Source organism: Podarcis vaucheri (genome assembly GCF_965113315.1).
Source record: "Podarcis vaucheri genome assembly, chromosome: 5".
Classification (NCBI taxonomy): domain Eukaryota; kingdom Metazoa; phylum Chordata; class Lepidosauria; order Squamata; family Lacertidae; genus Podarcis; species Podarcis vaucheri.
In genome coordinates, this window is record NC_138763.1 from 77,908,060 (window position 1) to 77,928,659 (window position 20,600).

The 20,600-nt window shown below is 48.8% G+C and overlaps 1 long non-coding RNA gene across 1 annotated transcript in view; it reads left to right on the forward strand.

The window, feature by feature from the left end:
- The first annotated feature begins 7,622 nt into the window (after window positions 1-7,622).
- LOC309532319 overlaps window positions 7,623-20,600 on the forward strand; it is a 28,751-nt gene continuing 15,773 nt past the window's right edge. The window contains exons 1-3 of the long non-coding RNA XR_014219743.1: window positions 7,623-8,324; window positions 8,573-10,999; window positions 17,571-19,480. This is a non-coding gene — a long non-coding RNA (uncharacterized lncRNA). The remainder of the gene's footprint in view (window positions 8,325-8,572; window positions 11,000-17,570; window positions 19,481-20,600) is intronic.

Here is a 20,600-nt window from a genome sequence, read left to right on the forward strand (position 1 = left end):
CAGCAGTTAGTTAATTATCAACTCATTAAAAGCAAAGAGAGAGCTCTGCTTGCTTTTCTAAAGCTTCAGTGGAGTCTACCCACGTTAAAACTTTTCACTAATGCACATTTAGATAGTATGACAAATGTGGTGGCGGCTGAACATCAGAGCCACCGATCTGCTCCCTGCTCACAGTGCTCGAGTTGAGAGGAAGTAGAGGGCGGCTTAAATGAAATCCACAAGCTTCAACCTCAGACTTGCTCCAGTTATACTAAAAAAAGTAGCTAGAATCAGTAGCTAAGGCACCACAGAAGGTATTGGGACCTCTGTGCCAACTCCATTCAAGCACTGCTGCAACATCTAGTTCAAGCTATTAATCCCCTGACAACATAGTTCCCTCTTCTAGATCCTTTTCTGTTTAGATTGCTTAATTATTTGGATTCAAGTTATGATTCCTCCTATTTTTGAGCTGCCTTTCAGCAGAAAGTTGGCATGCTCATAGTGTAGAGTTCCAAGAATGAATAATCACAGTGAGGCTTACATTGACTCTCCCCCCCCGCCCCTATCTATTGGTCCCCACGTCACAAAAAGTTCAGAATGTGTAGGTGGCATCATTCTATATGCGAGTTAATTTATTTCTGTAGAAAGGTTTATAGACCACTTAATCAAAGAGCTCTTTCTGTTTAAAATAAAACTGTAGATAAGACACAGCTAAAGTTCACAAACCTATTAAAATAGACACCATTAAAACACATATGAAAACAGGAAAACTTTTCAAATGAATTTAGGTAACTCTGTTATGTGTCTGCGTAGGCTTGGTTTAATGAAAAAGTTTTCCACAATTTAGCTTTCATAAGCAGATCATTAAAAAAAAAGTGATGTGATGAGGGACCACAGATCATGTCCTTTCCATGTTAAGTAATTGCCTAACAACAAGCTGTGAGACAAGTCTATTATGAGTGCCACAATTATTACTGTATCACTTTTCCTAGGCTGGATCAGCCTTGCAAATATGTTCACAAGAGTCACTAGTCCATAACACTGGAACGGTCAACCGGCTTTTCTGCCTTGCTGCTGGAAGAAATTCTCACCTGCCACAGGTGAGCAGATGAAAGGCCTGTACATTGAAAACATCCTTCCGCTTGTCTAAAAGGCCACTGATAGTTAAAGGCCTGGTTACAGAGGAAAGTTTTTGCCTGGCACCTAAAGCTATATAATGATGGTGCCAAGCGAGCCTGTCTAATTGTCTAATTCTTTTCTGATCGATACATTTGGAGAGCTGCTGTTAGAAGAGTTACGACTGCACCACTTCCAATTATGAATCTCTGAGAGCAAAAGGTGAGAGGAGAAGTTGAGTGCTGATGAAATGATAGCCTGCTTTGTGGGTTTCTGTCATAATTTGTGTCGGCTTGAATGGGAGAGCAAATAAGTGTTGCACAGGGAGTGTCTCCCTCCTTTTGCAGGAGAGGCTGAGCTGGTTCACACCTTAATATTCATCCGCTGTAGACTATATCTTCACAGAGAGAAGTTTCGTGTTTATTTTATTATACATGAAAATCCATACAATTCTCCATTATGGATAAAGAGCCACCCAGAGTGGCTGGGAAAACCAGCCACATAAAATTATTATTATTATTATTACTATTATTATTACTACTGGCCCATTGACAATTACCTTAACATTATTAACTATGTTACCTAATATGAACAATGAATATGAACAGGCACACTTGGTGAGGATGTGAGAGAGGGCCTTCTCAGTGGCTGCTCCCAGACCTTGAAACTCCCTAGAGAGGCTAGACTTCCTCTTTGCTGTCCTTCTGCTGGTAAGTGAAAATCATTTTATTCTACCATGCTTTTGGAAATTATCTGTTTTAAGGAAAGGGCTTTTAATAGCACTGTGTTGTTTTTGCTATCCGTATTTTAATACATTTATACTTTCATTGTCTTAATTCTGTTACAGTTTGCTTTTTAACTACCGCATTTATCGCCCTATAGGACACACTTTTTCCCCTACCAAAATGAAGGGGAAATGTGTGTGCATCCTATGGGGCGAATGCAGGCTTTCGCTGAAGCCTGGAAAGCGAGAGGGGTTGGTGCGCACCAACCCCTCTCGCTCTCCAGGCTTCAGTAGAGCCCCAGCGCCAGCCCCACAAGCTCGGGGGACAGCGGGGAGGTGCAGCGCGCCATCCCGCTGTCTCCTGATGTGGTTTGGAAGCTGACGGCAGGGAGACGCGTGCTTCTCCCCGCTGACGGCCCCACAAGCGCCTGGGGGGGAAATAATTTTTTTTCTTTATTTCCCCCCCAAAAAACTAGGTGCGTCCTATGGGCCGGTGCGTCCTATGGGGCGAAAAATACGGTATTCAGTTTTATATGTTTTTAGTTTTTTGTATTTTATGCCATACTTCTTTATAACAAGTACTATATTAGTCTAAATCACAACCACAATCATAAATGTTATGGATGGAAGAAAACTGCTCCTGTCCAGCGCTTTCTATTTAAATTTGTCACAGCCTATCCAGGTCCCTGCAATGTCATCGAAGGGAAGCAAGTGGCTCCCATGAAAGTCAATTAAGCTGTTTCCCCGACAGCTTCATAGGTTGCAAGCAACTTCCCCAAAACATCTGCCAAGAGGACAGGCTCCTGCCATCTCAAAGCAGGTGACTCCCTTTTCATTCTTCCAGAACCCAGCAATTTGAGCAGGCAGCCTAAAGCCTGTGGGAGAGATTTGCAGCGCCAGCGAAGCCTATGTCTCATTTGGTGTCTGTTGCCTCAATCTCTTTCTGTCGTCCTCCAGCAACATTCTGCCTCCTTTGATGCACAGGAGTGTGCGGTTAGGGAAGAAGAGAAGACAGACAAGGCATCAGAATGTAGAGGAGGAATCAACATAGGCAACAGAACTAAGGGAAGGGAAGGAAACGCTTATGGCATGGGCCAGTCTCAGGCATTTTGCCTCTGTGCATTCAGCAGTCCATGAGAGCAGAGGCAGTGCAAGACATTGTGCCACCTGAGGCTGACCCAGTTGTCTCTGCCTCCTTCTGCTCCTGGCTTCCTCTGACCCCTCCATTTGCCTGTTATTTACTCCAGCCAGCTGGCCTCTGACAAAGCAGTGGCAGCATGGGCACTGCCAAGTTTGCTCCGAGGAAGGGGCCTTTGCTCAAAGTGTGGTGTTGTTGGCGAAGTTTCCCAGAAAGCCCCTGTGCCACTCGGCGGGTCTCAGAAACACAGCTTTACAATGCCTCAAGGCAGTGGTGGCACTAGCACTCTCTGGGAAACCTTACTCACAAGGTGACACTCTGAAGTAGCAAAGCCAGCAGCGCCCTTGCCGCCACTGCAGTGTGAGTGGGTGGAGCAGCTGGAGGCAAGAGTGGCGCCAGTGAACAGGCAGCGTTGTCTAGCTGGTGAATTGTATGCAGCAGATGGAGGGAGGGCACAATTCATTGCCTCTCATGCACCTCCTGTGCCACATGACTCATGACAAGGCTGGCCCTGGGGAGTATGGCTATATGCACAGACTGTGCCTTCAGTGCACGCATTACCACCCCTGGCAGACTTGACTCTTTCAAATTTCAGTAGTGCCCTGTGCAATGCCCCCTGCCTCTCACCTTCCTTTCTGCTCAATTCACCACGTCATAGTTGTGGGGCCCTCTAGGCTCTGCATACAGTGCGGCAGAACCAGTAGCATAGCATGAGGTGCCACAGAGGCAGTTGCCCTGGGTGCAAAATGGTTGGGGGTGCAAAATTTCGACACTCGGATCTGCCTCAATACAGCTAAATGCTTCTGTGGCTGGGCTCCATTGAAAATGGCTTCGCCGTGTGAACCAGGAAGTGACCTTGCCAGACAATGGAACAATGCCATCAGGCATTTGAATGGGCATGCATACTCCACCTGTTTCCCTCCCTCACACCCACTCCTGCCTCCAGGAGTCCCAGGTGCTAGCAACCCACACTATGCCACTGGGCGGAACTGGTTGTACTTCTCTAAATCTGCCTCACTCCTGGCTCTGTCCTTTGCACCTCTGTGTTTCCAGTGAAGATCTAAAGGGAGAACTTATGTGTGTGTATAGCTCTACATGAGCACAAGGCTGGGAGCCACACATGACAGCGGCTCCTGATCACATGGCAAAGCCTACATGCAGTGGCAGAGGAAGGGAGTGCGGCCTGCCCTGGGTGTCATCACTGAGGGAGGGTGTGTGACAAAATGAGTTACAAAAACCAAATTGGGCTCACGAAACTTTTTAGGAGTGACGTGGTGGCTTTGGCGCCTGCAGCTTCTGCTCTGTCTGAAATGGCAGTGTGGGATTTGCGCCTGCCTACTGCCTCTCCCTCAGCCACCCTACAGCTGAGGGGGAGGCGTCGGAGAGGCTCCAAGCATCGGAGAGGCTTGCTCCGCCCCCATGGCAGATCACGCTGCCCCCACGGGTGGATTGCCCTGCCCATGGCTGCAGGACACATCCCTGCACCAGGCACCCGAGCAGCTAGCTACGCTGCTACCTACATGTACCTGGCTACGCGCACATAGGCCACCACTTCAGACATTTGCTGAATGCATGGATGTCTGAGATCGGAGCCACTGTGAATGTTCATGCTGCAAACAGGGCCTGCAGATGCAGCCATGCTCCCCCTTTTACATGTTCTCCAAATATGTAGAGGCCACTGACAGGCTAAGGACCGACTGCAATACGATTACTGACAAACCACTGATACAACAGCCATGTAATCATCGTCATGTGGACTTTTGTTGTGGTTGTCTCTATTAAGTGGATGAAAAACAGGCCCTCCTATCGCGTGCAAAGCAGCAAAGTGTGGAAATGGAACAGGAAAGCTGTCATAAATGCACAAGGGCTTCTGCATTGCTCTGCAGACTATAATGGGATGCATGCATTTCTGAGAAAAGCAAAAAGGATAACATTCTGGGTGCAGATTCTTCAGCCTTCAGATAAATTTTTAATTAAAGGGGAACCTTCCCAAGCATGTTTTTCAAGAGCTAATTAGCACATAAATGAAATGGTAATAAAAGTCAGAGAGAGAGAAGAGGATAGAGAAGAAAAGACGCATGTTCTGTGTAGAAAACCGGGCCTGCTCCGTTGTTTCAGCAAATTGGTTAATGAGCCTAACTCAAACAACAAATCAAAGTCTGCATCTCTCTTGCAAGTTTTTCCTTACAATATAAAACAACGCAAATTAAGTCTCGGGCCTAGAAATAGCAGGCACGAATGGCTGGTAAATTTCCCAGCAGAAGTCCCATTAGTGCTCATCCAAACTTCCTTTTTGCCCTGTGCCTTGCACAGATCCACACTTCAAAGCTCCATGCCTGAAGGCTTCCCCCTGCTCCGCTTTCCCCAAGAAAACCCACTCGCTAATGCTGAATCTGAACAAATGGCAACTCAGGTTTTCTGTGGATTGCGCAGAGATCTTGGTGTCTCAAATTTCAGTGGCGCTCTGTGAGATGCTAAAATTCTGCACCCTCTGCCTCCTGCTCTCCATTCTAAATGATAGTTGTGGTGTCCCCCATGGCACCCCCAAGGTTCCTTGCTCTGTGACTGAATTTGTCGCATTCCCCTGAATCTGCCTCTGGCTCTGATTCAGTGGTGAAGAGCAGGTTTTTGCAGGGTAAGTACATACCCTCCAAATGTCCCTATTTTCCAGGGACTGTCCTGGATTTACAGAAGCTGTCCTAGTTCATCAATGTTGCAAGGTATGGAGTGATGCAACCCCTGAGTCAAGGAGAGAAGTAACTATACAACCTTTAGAAGACATCTGAAAGCAGCCCTGCATAGGGAAGGTTTTCAATGTTTAATGTTTTGTTATGTTTTTATACATGTTGGAAGCTGCTCAGAGTGGCTGGGGCAACACAGTGAAGTGGGTAGGCTATAAATATTATTATTATGATGGAACAGGGCATCCTTATTTTCATCGGAGAAATGTTGGAGGGTATGAAGTTGTTGGGGCAAAAGAAAAGAAAAGAAAAGTGCTTAGGTACGGAGCTTTGAAACATGGACCTGTGCCAGATATGCAGCACGAAAGGAAGTCTGGATGAGCCCTTAGATAGTAGTGCTTTTCTGTAGGTCCCAGTTCATGCCATAGGGGCTTAATGGTGAATGATGCCACATAGCAAGGATGAGCTCGTTGAAGGTTGCTCCAGCATGTGCCCTTGGGGGCAGCGTAGGCAAGCAGGAAGGCTGCCCTATGCTAGACTCCTTGCCCCATGCCTGACGCCTCCTGGGAGAACTACTTCAAAATGATTTACAGATGGTATCTAACTCCGAGTAGACTTGCTAAGATGCATAAGACTGAATCAGATAAGTGTTAGAGATGCAATGAGACTGACAGTACCTTCTATCATATGGGGTGTACATGTAAAAGGGTAGAAGAGTATTGGGAAATAATTCATGATGAATAGAAAAAAATGTTTTCCAAAAACAAACCAACCAGAGTCCTTTTTCGCTGGGGATAATTCAGAGGGAAATTCCCAGGTATCAAAAAAGGTTATTTATGTATGCCACTACTGCAGCCCATGTTTTGAGAGCTCAAAAATGGAAAACGAGCAAAGTCCCAACTAAAGAAGACTGGCAACTTAAACTGATGGAATATGCACAGCCTGCGGACCTAATATACAGAATAAGAGAACAAAAAGAACATATGTTTAAAGAAGATTGGAAAATGTTTGTTGAATATCTGGAAGAAAATTGTGTATATTGGAGAATGTGGGCAGCATTAAGATAAATTCAACAGTGTAAATACCATAAGTTTTGATGGATGTAATAATGGAATACAGAATGGTTTAGTTTATATAAAATATGCAGGGATTTATGTTATGCAAAATGAACCATGGAAAGAGAAGAAGGGAAGTCACTGATATTTTAAGTTGGTTTAAATGAATATTCTAAAATGGAAAATTTAATCAAAATTATTGGGGGGGGGGAGGAAGCCTGACGCCTCCTGAACCAATTTGGGGGGAAGAAGGAAGGGAAGTTCAATTGCACTAGTGGGACTCACTGCACTGCTCCCTCTAGAATAACTGTTTAGCTGAATCTGCCCTGTGCTACTAGGCTATGTCCCCTTCCTCCAGGATTTGCTTTGTCTCATGTAACTATGACTTTTGCTCCTCCAATGTGGAACCTCCTCATCTATTACGCTACTATAGAGGCAGGTCAGTTGTTCTAGGGAGATCTGCACAGCTCCCCTCTTTCATCGCAACAGAGATAAGTTTTTAGTTCGACTCCTTTGCCAAGACCCCTTTCCTGTCTTCCTTGCCCCACCCATCTTACCTTCTGCTGTTTGTATAAGGTTAGCGGAGTATAGAGAATGTCTAATTAAGTTTAATTGTGTGACAGCTTTAAAGTGGGAATGTAATTACTCATTTAATTATTTTTACCGCTTGCTGCTTAAAGGGTGGATATAATTGCTCTTTCTATAAGGGCACTAGACTTTGTAAGCTGGTATGAAATTAGAACAACCTCTCGCAGGTTCCCAAGCCCAGCAAGGGAAACTATTACAGCTGCATGGTCTCAAATGGCAAGAAGAAGACGACCCTGCATTGAAACTCTTTTAGGGAAGTTTTTAATGACTGATGTTTTAATGTATTTTTAATGTGTTGTTGTTGTTGTTGTTGTTGTTGTTGTTGTTGTTGTTGTTGTTGTTGTTTTAAGAGTCAGTCTTTCACTAATTCCTCCCACTTCTTATAGTCCTGGCATCTTGACAGCGGGACATCAGGGTGAGGAAGACTATTACCCCTTTCTCCCTATTAATTAATATTTGCAGAGCATGGAGACAAGTATATTGAACAAGTATATATATGTGCCGATTACATTTTCATCCCCTCTCCATGCTGCTTATGCTAACAACATCAGTGAAAGGGGGAAAGGGGAAAGGACCCTGGATGGTTGATTCCAGGCAAAGGCGAGTATGGGGTGTGGTGCTCATCTCGCTTCAGGCCAAGGGAGCCGGCGTTTGTCCACAGACAGCTTTCTGGGTCACATGCCCAGCATGACTTAACCGCTTCTGGCACAATGGGACACTGTGGTGGAAATCAGAGCGCACGGAAACACTGTTTACCTGGCTGCTGCAGCGGTACCTGTTTACTTGCATTGGTATGTTTTTGAACTGCTAGATTTGTAGGAGCCGAGACAGAGCAGTGGGAACTCACCCTGTGGCGCAGATTCGAACTGCCAGCCTTCCGATTGGCAAGCCCCAGAGGCTGTCGTTTAGACCACAGCAGCACCTTCTACCCTAATAACATCAGTGAAGGCATCCTAACAGATAACCAACCTCTGGAGATGTGGAACAGACAATTTGCTTGGTTGCAAGGGTTGTCTCGGGAGATGACATCCTGCATGACTTCTGTAGGTGAAATGGAGGGTTGGGGCTGGGGAAGGCACCATCTTGTCCTTTGCCTTAGGCAGCCTAATGGTAGGGCCAGCCTAGTTAAGCCTAGAGGAACAGGGGTCTCCTAGCAACTATCAGCATCCTTAACAAACTACAGTTCCCAGGATTCTTTGAAGGAAGCCATGACTGTTGAAAGTGGTTTGATACTATTTCAAATATATAGTGTAATTGAGGCCTTAAAGTGATCAGATACCGTCATGTTTAGAAGTCCTTGTTTAGAAGGATATTGACAAGCTGTAACATGTGAAGAGGAGGACAACCAAGATGATAAAGGGTCTGGAAACCAAGCCTTACCAGGAAGAACTTTGTGATGGTAAGAGTTGTTTGACAGTGGAACGGACTCCCTCGGGATGTGGTGGACTCTCCTTCCTTGGAGGTTTTTAAGCAGAGGTTGGATGGCCATCTGTCATGGATGATCTAGTTGAGATTCCTGCATTGCAGGGGTTTGGACTAGATGATCATCAGTGTACCTTCCAACTCTACAATTCTATAATATTTCCTCCCTAACAAATTGTAAGCACTTTATTTTATTTGGGAATGAAGCTGTGAGCAAACCTGTTCTATCACCATGATTAAATTTTGGTACCACCACTAGAGACCAGATAAAATTGCTCTAGGGCTGGATTTGGTCTGCAGGCTGTCAGTTGACTATTCTTGATCTATGGAGTTTCCTCCGCCTCTATCCTTTCCTCTACTGTTCATCTGGTAGAAAGGATTCATGGTTTAAATCAAGAAGAAGAAAAAGCCAAATCCCTAGCTCAACTTGAGCATGATTTATCCGTCTCAGCACCACGTCTTTAAACACAGAATGAAGAACATTGTTTACCTCTACATGTGGTCTTCTGGCAATGGGAGTATTGATCCTTTCTACCAGAGCATCTCCACCTTGAAAAATGTGCCTACAGCATCACCACATCTCTCAAAGTAAGCCTTCACCATTAAAGCCATTAAAAACCACTAAAGCCATTAAAACGTTAGATGGTCACTGTAATTAGAACTTCCTTCCTAAGTGGGAAAGTGTACTGTGAGCAAGGAAAAGGGAGGTCGGTGCAATCTCTTTATTTCTTCTTTCTTATTTTTTCTTCTACTTTATTCTTATTTTTGTTCTGTTTATGAATTAAATTATCTCAAAGAGATTTCACGATAAAAACATCAGCAGTGAAAACCAATGGGCTGTTTCATGTATGAAACCAACTAAAGGAAGTTTCATGTGCAAAAACAATTTCAGATCCAATGTAGATACTGGCTGGGCTAAAGATCTCCATTTAAAAGGCTTGTTGAAGAAGAAAGGGCCTCCTTAGGCACTGGAGGACAACAGAAACAGCCCCTGTCTGATATGCAACAAGAGGGAGTAGGGCCAACTCATGACATTTTGGCATCTGAGGTGAAGGACACAATGGTGATTCTCCCCCACCAAGAAAGGTGAGTGAAGAAACTTCATCAGGAGCAAGGGTGTGGAATAAAGATCTACACCAGGAACAAGGGTGAAAGGAGACCAGAAGCATCTGTTGTTCACCAAGAGGCAACTGTAGCAGTGGAATAGCAGGGTGGCTAATGAGGAGGCAGCAGACCCGACTTCAAGGAGCACGCTGCAGCTGCTACTGTGGCAGCCGCAGCAGTGGGTGATGCATTCCTTGGATACCTGATCTGCTGCCCCTGTGAATCCTGCTGCCTGAGGCAGTTGCCTCACCTTGTTGCCTCATGGGTGGGCCGGACCAGGGAGGAAGTTCCAAAAGGTAGATGCCACCATGCTAGAGGCCTGATTCCTGTATCATATACAATTGACCTCCCGATGAGATCCTTCCCCTATAGATCACAATGAACAATTTGGCATATATGAGGAGTGAGATGATCTTTTAGAAACGATCATTTGCACAGAGAAGAGTTGAAACGGGGTAACATAGCCGTAGGTTCAAATACTGGCAGAAAATGTAAGAACCCATTTCTAATAACCCTTTCGGATGAAAGGGATTAAGTTTATGCTTGTTATGCACTGTTTGTGCCCATTATTTCTCAGAACAGGATTAACTTTGATCATTTTCTATTGCCACTCGAGCATCTGCTACGAGATAGGCTGGCGTGCTGAAAGTTTTGTCGCAGGACCCAAGTGCACTGTTAGCTCATACACAGAATGTCAGTGGAAACTGGATTTGTTCAACTCGAAGGCCGTCACCAAACATTGCCTGGGAGACTCCAGTCAAACCTGTAAAATCTTCTGCAGCCAAAACATCTGCAGGGATTTTAAAGGCAGGAAAAATGATTCTGATAAGATTAACAAACTCTATCCTCATTCAGGCATCATGCTTGAGCAAGAAATAGCAGTCTGGATTTGGGGTATTGAGCCATTCATGCTGGTGAGCCCCAGATCTTCCCAGGTTGAGCAGGAGATGTTGGAATGAGGCTTTTACCTGGATTTACTTGACTGAGTGTAGACACCTCTGCACATAGGAGCCCTGTATTATCATAGCTTGAAGACTTCAGTTAAGTGAAGACTTCACTTTAGCTAAGCGAAAACAGTTTGGAACCTTCAACACACTTTCCCTGCTATAAACACAGGGAGGTCTGTAATAGAGTGGGGAGGCACACATATTCCCACCACATAACACTGAAACGTGACTGGTACTCTGTTATGGTGCTGTCAGAGCTGCTACCAGGTCCCAGCTCACATAGGACCACGCCACACAGCGTCCACTTTAAAAGAGTCTTTATTGAGTTACAGGTTTCATTTCCGAACTGCAGCGTGCAGCTCTACACCTTCTGCCCTAGGTCGACGAAGACCCATCTGAGTCCCCGCCTCTTGCACACCAGCTTAATACCCTAGCCTTGCTCCACCTCCTTCGCCTCTCCCTACGTCTCTGGGTCCTTCTGCCCCCCTGGGACTCCTCCCTTCTACTCTCCTCTGACGCTGACCCCCCTGATCCTTCCGCTTCCTTTCGGCGGGCTTTGGGACCTGGCTCACTCTCCGGGCTGCTTACTGCTCCAGCTTCCGCTGCATTTGAACTTGGCGCGCGCGCCCAACTCTCTACTTTCCTCTTGACCGTTGCCTCGCTCTCTGAGGAGGGCGTGACCACCCCTGACTCGTGCCCTCCCTCCTGCTGACGGCCTCCGGAACCCGATGCCTGGCTGCCTTCCTCCCTGCTGCTCTCAGTCTTGAGCGTGGGTCCCGACTTCCAGCTGCTGCTCTCTGAATCTCCTCTGTTCCCTTCCTCCTGGGGTGTCCCCCCGGATCCCCCCCTTGCTCTGCTCACTGGGGCTCCCTTTTGGGAGTCCTCTGACTCACTGCTTAGGCTTGGAGATCTCGGGTCGTCATCATCACTCATTCTCCCTTCGGCTTCCTCCCCCTCGCTCTCTGTTTCCACCCTTCTCTGCGTCTCTGCTTCTGAACCCCTGACATCCATCCCCCCCTCGAAGCCCCCCCTTCCCCCCTCCCCGCTGTCAGGTGTGGGTGCTGGGTGCTCCATCATCATGGGAGGGAATGCTGGATACAGGTCGCTCCCCGTGGGTGGCCGCCAACTGAAGACCTCCGAGTCTTCCCCCTCGCGGTCGTCGACGTTGACTTGTTGCTCTTCCATCTCTGCACCGCCGTGCTCGAACCCGAGGTCCTCCCCGAACACGTCCATGTCAGTCTCTGCGTCGGTCGCTCGACCTGGCATCTCCAGCCACTTCCTGCGCCATTGCTCCTCTGGTCGATCGTCCCACCAATACGAGTTGCCTGATGCCGAACCTGCCGGTGAACCTTCTGGGGAACGGGTGCTCCGTGCGGGTTCCCCTTCTGAGTCGAATCCATGGAACGTGCTGGAAGAAAGTGTGGGTGTGAACAACCAGTCGTCGAAGAAGCTCTCTGGCATGGGTTTGTGTGGGAAGAGGGCATGAAACTCGTCCTTGAGCAGGGGTTCCTCCAAAGCGTAGTCTGGTACCCAGCTATTGGCGCTGGCCCGGGTGCCCTCTCTGGCTAAGAGGTATTCGACTCCCTCTTCCCCCCATCTGGAGTCCAAAATCTCCGTGACCTCGTTGATGTGGTCCTGGTGCTTCACCTCCCGCGTCTCCGTCCGTTCCCGGAGCGGACTTGGCGCCGTCCCTGGCTCCTGGAACCTGTGAGGTGCCTTGTAGGGAGTGAGCACCGACCTGTGGAACACCGGATGCATTCTGGAACCCTCCGGCAGCGCCAGTCGGAAGGCTACCGGGTTGATCTGCGCTTCGACTTGGTACGGACCGATCTGCTTGTGCCCCAACTTCTTCTTGGCAAGTGACCTGGTCGGCACTGCGTGGGCTGCCAACCAGACCCAGTCTCCCACTTGGATCACTTCGCCAACCCGCCTGTGCTTGTCAGCTTGCACCTTGTAGGCGTGCTTAGCTAGCTCCAGCTGCCGTCTGAGTTGATCGTGGACCGCCTGCAGCTCTGACGCGAACGCGTCCGCCGTCTGTGGTTCTCCTTCCCCCACTCTCTCCAGTCCCGGGAAGGTTCTGGGATTCCTCCCATTGTTGGCAAAGAACGGCGTCACTCCTGTGGACACGTGCTTCGTGTTGTTGTAAGCGAACTCGGCTAGCGGCAGGTAATCCACCCACGTCGCAGGCTGTTGATTGGCATAGCATCTCAGGTACTGCTGCATGATGGCATTGACCCTCTCTGCTTGCCCGTTGGTCTGCGGGTGTCTTGCTGATGCCAGATTGACCTTGACATTTAGAAAACCCATCAGCTTCTGCCAGAAAGACGAGATGAACTGGCGTCCGCGGTCGGACAGGATAGACCGTGGCAGGCCATGCACTTTGAACACGTGATCTATGAACAGTTTGGCGGTTTGTTCCGCCGTGGCCACCTTCGCACACGGAATGAAATGTGCCATCTTGGTGAACAAGTCCACCACCACTAGCACAGCTGTCTTGCCTCTCGAGCTGGGTAAATCCGTCACAAAGTCCAGGGCCACCCTCTCCCACGGTTCAAACGGTGTTTGCAGCGGTTCTAACAGTCCCGCCGGTGGTCTGTGTACCGGCTTGGCCCTCTGGCAGGTGTCGCACCTCGCGACGTAGTCCGCGACCTCTCCTCTCAGCCTGGGCCACCAGAAGTCTCTCGCGACTAATTCCATCGTTTTCTCTGTGCCAAAGTGACCGGCCGTGGGTGTGTCGTGCAACTGTTGCAGTACCTTGGCGCGAAGGTCGTCTCCTGGTACATAGACAGCCCCTTTGCGTAGGAGCAAGCCGTCCCGCACCTGGAACTCGTCCGTGGTAGCCGTGCCTCTGAGCAGTTCCGCCATCTTGTCTTGCGCGAATGAGTCGTCCCGCAATGCACGTCGCACCGCATCCAGGTCTACTGTAGCTGAGGCACACGCCCACGCCGTCGGTGCGAAGATGTGCATGGCCGCCGCTGGCGTCACCTCTTCTAGGTATTGCGGTTTTCGGGACAGTGCATCCGCCATGATGTTGGTGTCGCCTGGGACGTACTCTATTCGGAAATTGAAGTCAGCAAAGAACTCCGCCCAACGTATCTGCCTCTGGTTCAGGAACTGAGCCGTGCGCCAGTGCTCCAGATTCTTGTGGTCCGTGCAGACCTGCACCGTGTGCTTGGCGCCGATTAGGAAGTGCCTCCACGCCTTGAAAGCTGCATGAATGGCCAGCAACTCCCTGTCCCAGATGGTGTAGTTCTGCTCCGACTTGCTGAGCTTTCTGGAGTAGAACGCTCCCGGCCGCCACACCCCCTGCGGGTCTCGCTGCAGCAGGACAGCTCCCACGGCTCTGTCTGACGCGTCTGTCTCTACCCTCAACGGTTTACTGGGGTCGATATGCAGCAGTTGCTTCTCCGATGCGAAGAGATGCTTGAGCGCTTGAAAGGACTGTTCCGCCTGCTCCGTCCAGATGAATTTCTTTTTTTTGGAGCTGAGCGTGTCCGTAATTGCTGCCGTCTGCATCGCGAACCCCTTGATAAACTTGCGATAGAAGTTGGCGAAGCCGACAAACCGCTGGACCTCCTTCCGGTTGCGCGGGCTCTTCCAATCCAATACCGCACGAACCTTGGTGCTGTCCATGGCTATCCCCTTGTCCGACAACTTGTATCCCAGGAAATCCACCTCCGTCGTGTCGAACTGGCACTTCTCCAGCTTGGCGTACAGTCTATGTTGTTGCAACCTGCTGAGCACCTCCCTCACGTCTCGGTCGTGAGCTTGCTGCGAGTCAGAGAAAATCAGGATGTCATCCAGGAAGCAGACGCATGTCTTGTAGAGGAGTCCCTCCAACACGTGATGCATAAAAGCTTGAAAACAGTGAGAGCCATTTTGTAATCCAAAGGGCATAACTCTGTATTCGTAGGTGCCCAGCGGTGTGAACATGGCCGTCTTCCACTCATCGCCCTCCCGCATGCGGATGAGATTGTACGCCCCTCGCAGGTCCAACTTGGTGAACACGCGTCCCTTGCGCACCGTCGCGAGGAGGTCGTCAATCCTGGGCATGGGGTAATCAGACGGTTTGGTCATCTGGTTCAAAAGGCGGTAGTCCACAACGAGTCTTTTTTGGGGCGTGTCTTTCTTTTTCACGAAGAAAACGGGACTGCCCCCCACTGCCTTGGACTCTCTGATGAAGCCACGCTCCAGATTATGCTCGATGAACTGTTTGAGTTCCTGCATTTCATCTTCAGACATGGAGTATAGCCGCCCCTTCGGCAGCGTCGCCCCCGGTAGGAGGTCAATCTTGCAGTCATATGGCCGGTGAGGGGGTAGCTTGTCCGCCTCCTTCTCGCAGAAGACCTCCAAAAAGCTCGCGTATTTGTGGGGGACCGCTTGCAACGTTCCCAACTGCAGTTGTGATTCCTCCTCCTCTCCCTCCCGTCGGGGCAGGATGCAGTGTTCTGCGCAATAAGAGGAGCCGAAGATCAGTTGTCTCTGGTACCAAGCCAGTGTCGGACTGTGCCTGTCCAGCCAACTCATGCCCAACACAATGGGCGTGTCCGACAGTTGGGTGACATTAAAACTGATGACTTCCCTGTGGTTGCCAAGGCGCATCACCATCGGTGGCGTCTGCTTCACCACCTGCCCCCCTAGCAACTCTCTGCCATCCACTGTGACGACTTGCAGGGGCAGAGTGGCAGGCAATAGCTGTATAGCGTGCTGCTCCACAAAGCTCTGCGCTATAAAGTCTGCGTTGCTTCCAGAATCCACAGAAAGCGGCACTTCGATAGTGACGCCGTCGGGTAGCTGGAGAGATGCTGTGAGCTGCACTACTGGTTTGGGTGGGAGGGGATCCGTGGGTTGCAATATCGCTGGGGACTGCTTCACAGATGCGTCTGGCTGGGCCCCAGTGCCTCCGTCTCCAGCCAGACATCGTCGTTTCCCTGCTGTGGTTCTCCTTGCTGCGTTGCTGCAGTCACCATTGCTGAGGCTGCAGTGTGCTTGTGGAGCCTCCGGGGACACTCCTTCGCCAAATGGCCTGGATCCTCGCAGATGTAACACTTCCTGTTCCCTCTAGGAGGCTTCGCTTTCACTGCTGCCGGTGCTAGGGCTCTGGCTGCTGACTGAGCCCTTGCACCTCCAACCTCCATCGGTTCCCCTCCCCCTCCTGGCGGAGGTGTGGATTGCGCACGCGCTGCTTCCCTCGGAACGAAAGAGAAACTTCTCGCTGCTTCGCGCCCTCCACGTCCTTCATCTCTGCACCATGGACGTTCTTCCAGCCTCACCCCCACAGTCAGCGCCCTTTGGACCACCTCCTGCGTGCTTCGGGGCCTCTCCCCCCTTGCAATTTCATCCTTAACCGCAGAACTTAGACCCTCCCAGAAGAGGTCTCTGACAGGGGGCGAATCCCGATCCCATTCTAAAGCACTGACCAGCGCAAAAAATCGGGCGTGATACTGCCGGACGCTCGCCCTCCCTTGTTTTAGTCCATGAATCTCCCGTCTGGCAAGATCCACATCAATAGTAGACAAAAAACACGCATCCATCGCTTTGATAAAGGCATCTGCATTCTGAAGCGCCGGATCTTTATCCCTCCACAAATTGCGCAGCCAGGCTTTGGCATCCCCATGCAAATGGGACAATATGAACCCCACCTTCTCTTCCTCATCTCTAAAGTCTTTTGCCAGCAGTTGCAGTGCGCACATTACGTCTGCTCTAAAATTAGGGTACTGTTGCAAAGTCCCATCGAAGTGAGCCACAAGCCCTCCTGCTCTCCGTGCCAATCCCACGCCCTCCGGTCTGGGTCCCGGTTGCCCTTGCTTAACAAGCATTTCAAACCTGGCGTGTAGGTCTCTGTAGGCGGCTGTAGTCTCCTCCTCCCGTTTCTTGGAAGCCAATACCTCTGAGGACAACTGGGTCACTGCCTCTTGCAGCGCGGAGATCCTCTGTTCTTCCGTCATCTTGCTAACCTTTGTGAGCTTGCTTACAGACACCCCTCTTCCTCCCCTAGCGGCTTCTGCTCCCGCTGCGAGGTTTCAGGTTTCTGAAGCTTTGATGAGATGGGTCTTACTGTCAGAGCTGCTACCAGGTCCCAGCTCACATAGGACCACGCCACACAGCGTCCACTTTAAAAGAGTCTTTATTGAGTTACAGGTTTCATTTCCGAACTGCAGCGTGCAGCTCTACACCTTCTGCCCTAGGTCGACGAAGACCCATCTGAGTCCCCGCCTCTTGCACACCAGCTTAATACCCTAGCCTTGCTCCACCTCCTTCGCCTCTCCCTACGTCTCTGGGTCCTTCTGCCCCCCTGGGACTCCTCCCTTCTACTCTCCTCTGACGCTGACCCCCCTGATCCTTCCGCTTCCTTTCGGCGGGCTTTGGGACCTGGCTCACTCTCCGGGCTGCTTACTGCTCCAGCTTCCGCTGCATTTGAACTTGGCGCGCGCGCCCAACTCTCTACTTTCCTCTTGACCGTTGCCTCGCTCTCTGAGGAGGGCGTGACCACCCCTGACTCGTGCCCTCCCTCCTGCTGACGGCCTCCGGAACCCGATGCCTGGCTGCCTTCCTCCCTGCTGCTCTCAGTCTTGAGCGTGGGTCCCGACTTCCAGCTGCTGCTCTCTGAATCTCCTCTGTTCCCTTCCTCCTGGGGTGTCCCCCCGGATCCCCCCCTTGCTCTGCTCACTGGGGCTCCCTTTTGGGAGTCCTCTGACTCACTGCTTAGGCTTGGAGATCTCGGGTCGTCATCATCACTCATTCTCCCTTCGGCTTCCTCCCCCTCGCTCTCTGTTTCCACCCTTCTCTGCGTCTCTGCTTCTGAACCCCTGACAGGTGCTTTAGAAGCTTTTAATGTTTTGTTGCATTCTTTTAGATTCTGATGGAAGCCACCCAGAGTGGCCGGGGCAACCCAGTTAGTTGGGTGGGGCACCAGAAATTGTTGTTCTATCATCACCACCACCACCTTCATTATCCCAGGTTAACCCTGTGTCTGTTGACAGTTGTATAGGAACGCGTCCCACCAGTCTTCTTGCAATACGAATATATCCATGAATGCACACCTTAGTAATGACAGGCATATAATATGCACCTGGCCTCGCTTCTCTCCCTGCTTAGCAAATCCAGCAATCATACAAAGTTTTATTTGGAAAGGGTAAAAACGATATCACAGAAGGACACATTTGCAACCTCCATTTATCTCCAGTTGTCAGATATTTTACTGCAAATAAGTTTACTGTGCAGGTGTTCTTTCCTTTCATGGGTTTTCATGAGAGAGACATCACTAGTGCTGTCAAAATTCATGAAGCCAGGGAGCTCCATGGGAAAGCATTCCCATTTGCATGGAGAAGAGAGACAGGCAGAGATGAAATACAGCAAAATCTTTTACTGCACCTGCATAAATAGGGGCATGCTATGCCCTCCAGAAGTTCAAATCCTGGATGAGGCATGTTAAAATAACATAATGATCTAGCTGAGAGCATGCTTGGAGCAGTTTCTAATAACTACAGATGTTTCGCACCTAAGGGTGTGAGGGAACCATAGAGCTTGATAATCAAACCACACAATGTCAAATTCACTGATTTGGGGCACTGTTGTCCCCCTCCATTCAGGTCCCAGTTTTTCTTTTCTTTTCCTTTTTATAAAAAAGCACCTTAAAAGGTTGCAGAAGTCATTTATCTCCTGGGAGAGTGGAAGCCTGCAAAGGATCACTGAAGGCTTTGTATCGTTTGTAGCAGCTTAACTGCTGAAATATTGTAGAGCAAATACACTGCACAGTGTAAGCTCTGTCAACACAAATCTTTCTTTTGGGAATGATTGGCCGAGGAAAAAAATGTCTTCGAGATGCTTCTTGGTTGGATTGGTATCCTTCATGTCTGCACTGAACAACAGGCTTGTGTGTGAGGTGTGTGTGAGAGAGTTCTCACTAGTACAGCTATTTATGTGGGCATCCATAACATTTTGATCTATATGTGAGTACAGGCAACTCATTTTTTAGGACACCTCTACCCCATCCCACCTTACATGTGTGTGTGTGTGTGTCTGTGTGTAATTTTCTAGTTCATCGGTCAATATTTATCTGTGGGTCATTGCTTTGGCTCTATAAGACAGTCACATGTTTTTCAGTTTTCTTTGCCTGGCCTGAGTCAGAACAGACCCTAAAAGTGTCCCTATTTTCCAGGGACGTCCCTGCTTTAGAGAAGTCTTCCTGGGTTCTGATTTGATCCTGAAATGTCTCACTTTTTCCTTAGGAGGTCCCTATTTTCATCAGAGAAATGTTGGAGGGTATGGAGTTATCTGACCCCCAAGTTGTCTGAAGGCAATCTTGTATATGGAAGGTAGTTTTAAAAATGTTTAATGTTTTCTTATGCTTTTATATGTGTTGGAAGCTGCCCAGAATGCTGGGACAACCCAATAAGATGTGTGGGTGTAAATAGTAAAATTATCATTATGGAATGGGACTTCCCTATTTTCATTGGAAAAATGTTCGAAGCTATGGTACAGCAGCAGTGACACTGGCAGGTGGCACAGTGGCAGTGAGTGTCCCACGGGTGGTGGTGTGGCAGAGCAGAGTGGTACTTCTTGTTTTCCCTCAAGTGGCGAGGTGGGATGTACCACCCCTGATCTCAGAATTCCAGAACTTACAGCTGTCAGTTCTGAGGGAAGGCAGGCAATGACCCACAGCCCAGATGGGGCTCGCTAGCTTGGGGAGGAGGTGTGTGATTCTTCATCTGGAGAAGGTTCAGGTGAGGCTCACATTCTTTGCCAAGCCCAGAAGCTATAACAGGCCTGCGTCCTGGCCACACACACATGGCTTCTGTTTTGTGCAAAGCTGGTAGATTGAGAAACTTGTGTGTGTGTGTATTAAAGGTGTGTGCTTACAGGTAAACAGATACCAGTGTCCATGCCCATATTGATGTCAGGCAAGGCCATCCCACCCATGAATTTTTCTTTGAGAAAAATAAATGGCTCGCGTAAATATAAACTAAGCTTTAATAATAATGAAAACTGTAACAGAATAGCATAATGAGAGAAACTAAATGCAGCAACAGGAGGCAAGAAACAAGAAGACACAGAACGCTGGCGAGATATATCTGGCAGGGAAAAAGACCGCGGATAAAAATGAAAATAATGGTAGATAAAAAGGAAAGAGGGGGTTTTCCCCTACCGGATTTGAGCATATACTATGAGGCGGCGTCTCTACTATGGTTAAAAGATTGGATAAGACTGGAAAATAGAGATATGTTAGATTTGGAGGGCTTCGATAACAGGTACGGATGGCATTCGTACCTGTGGTATGAAAAGGTGAAGGTTCACAGGGGCTTTTTAAACCATATTTTTAGGGGACCAATCTATCAGGTATGGGAGAGAAACAAAAATCTCCTGGAAAGGAAAACTCCCTGGTGGATCTCACCAATAGAGGTGATAAGGATTAGGAAGACCAATATGGAAGAAAAGAATGCCACCTATGAAGAACTGACAAATAAAACAGAGCAAGGAATTAAACTTAGACCATATGAGGAGACTAAAAATCTATTTAGTGGCTGGTTGCAATATCACCAGGTGAATGAGCTACTAAAACAGGACAAAAGGAAAACGGGGTTTGAAGATCAAAAATCTAAATTTCATGTGGAGGTAGTGGAAGGTAAAAACAAAACACTGTCCAGGATATATGATATATTGCTAGAATGGCACACAAAGGACGAGGAGGTGAAGGAGGCAATGTTCAAATGGGCTATAGACATTGGCCACAATATTGACTTTGAACGGTGGGAGGAATTGTGGAATAGTAGTATAAAGTTCACGGCGTGTATGACACTGAGGGAAAATATCTGGAAAATGATATATAGGTGGTACCACACACCG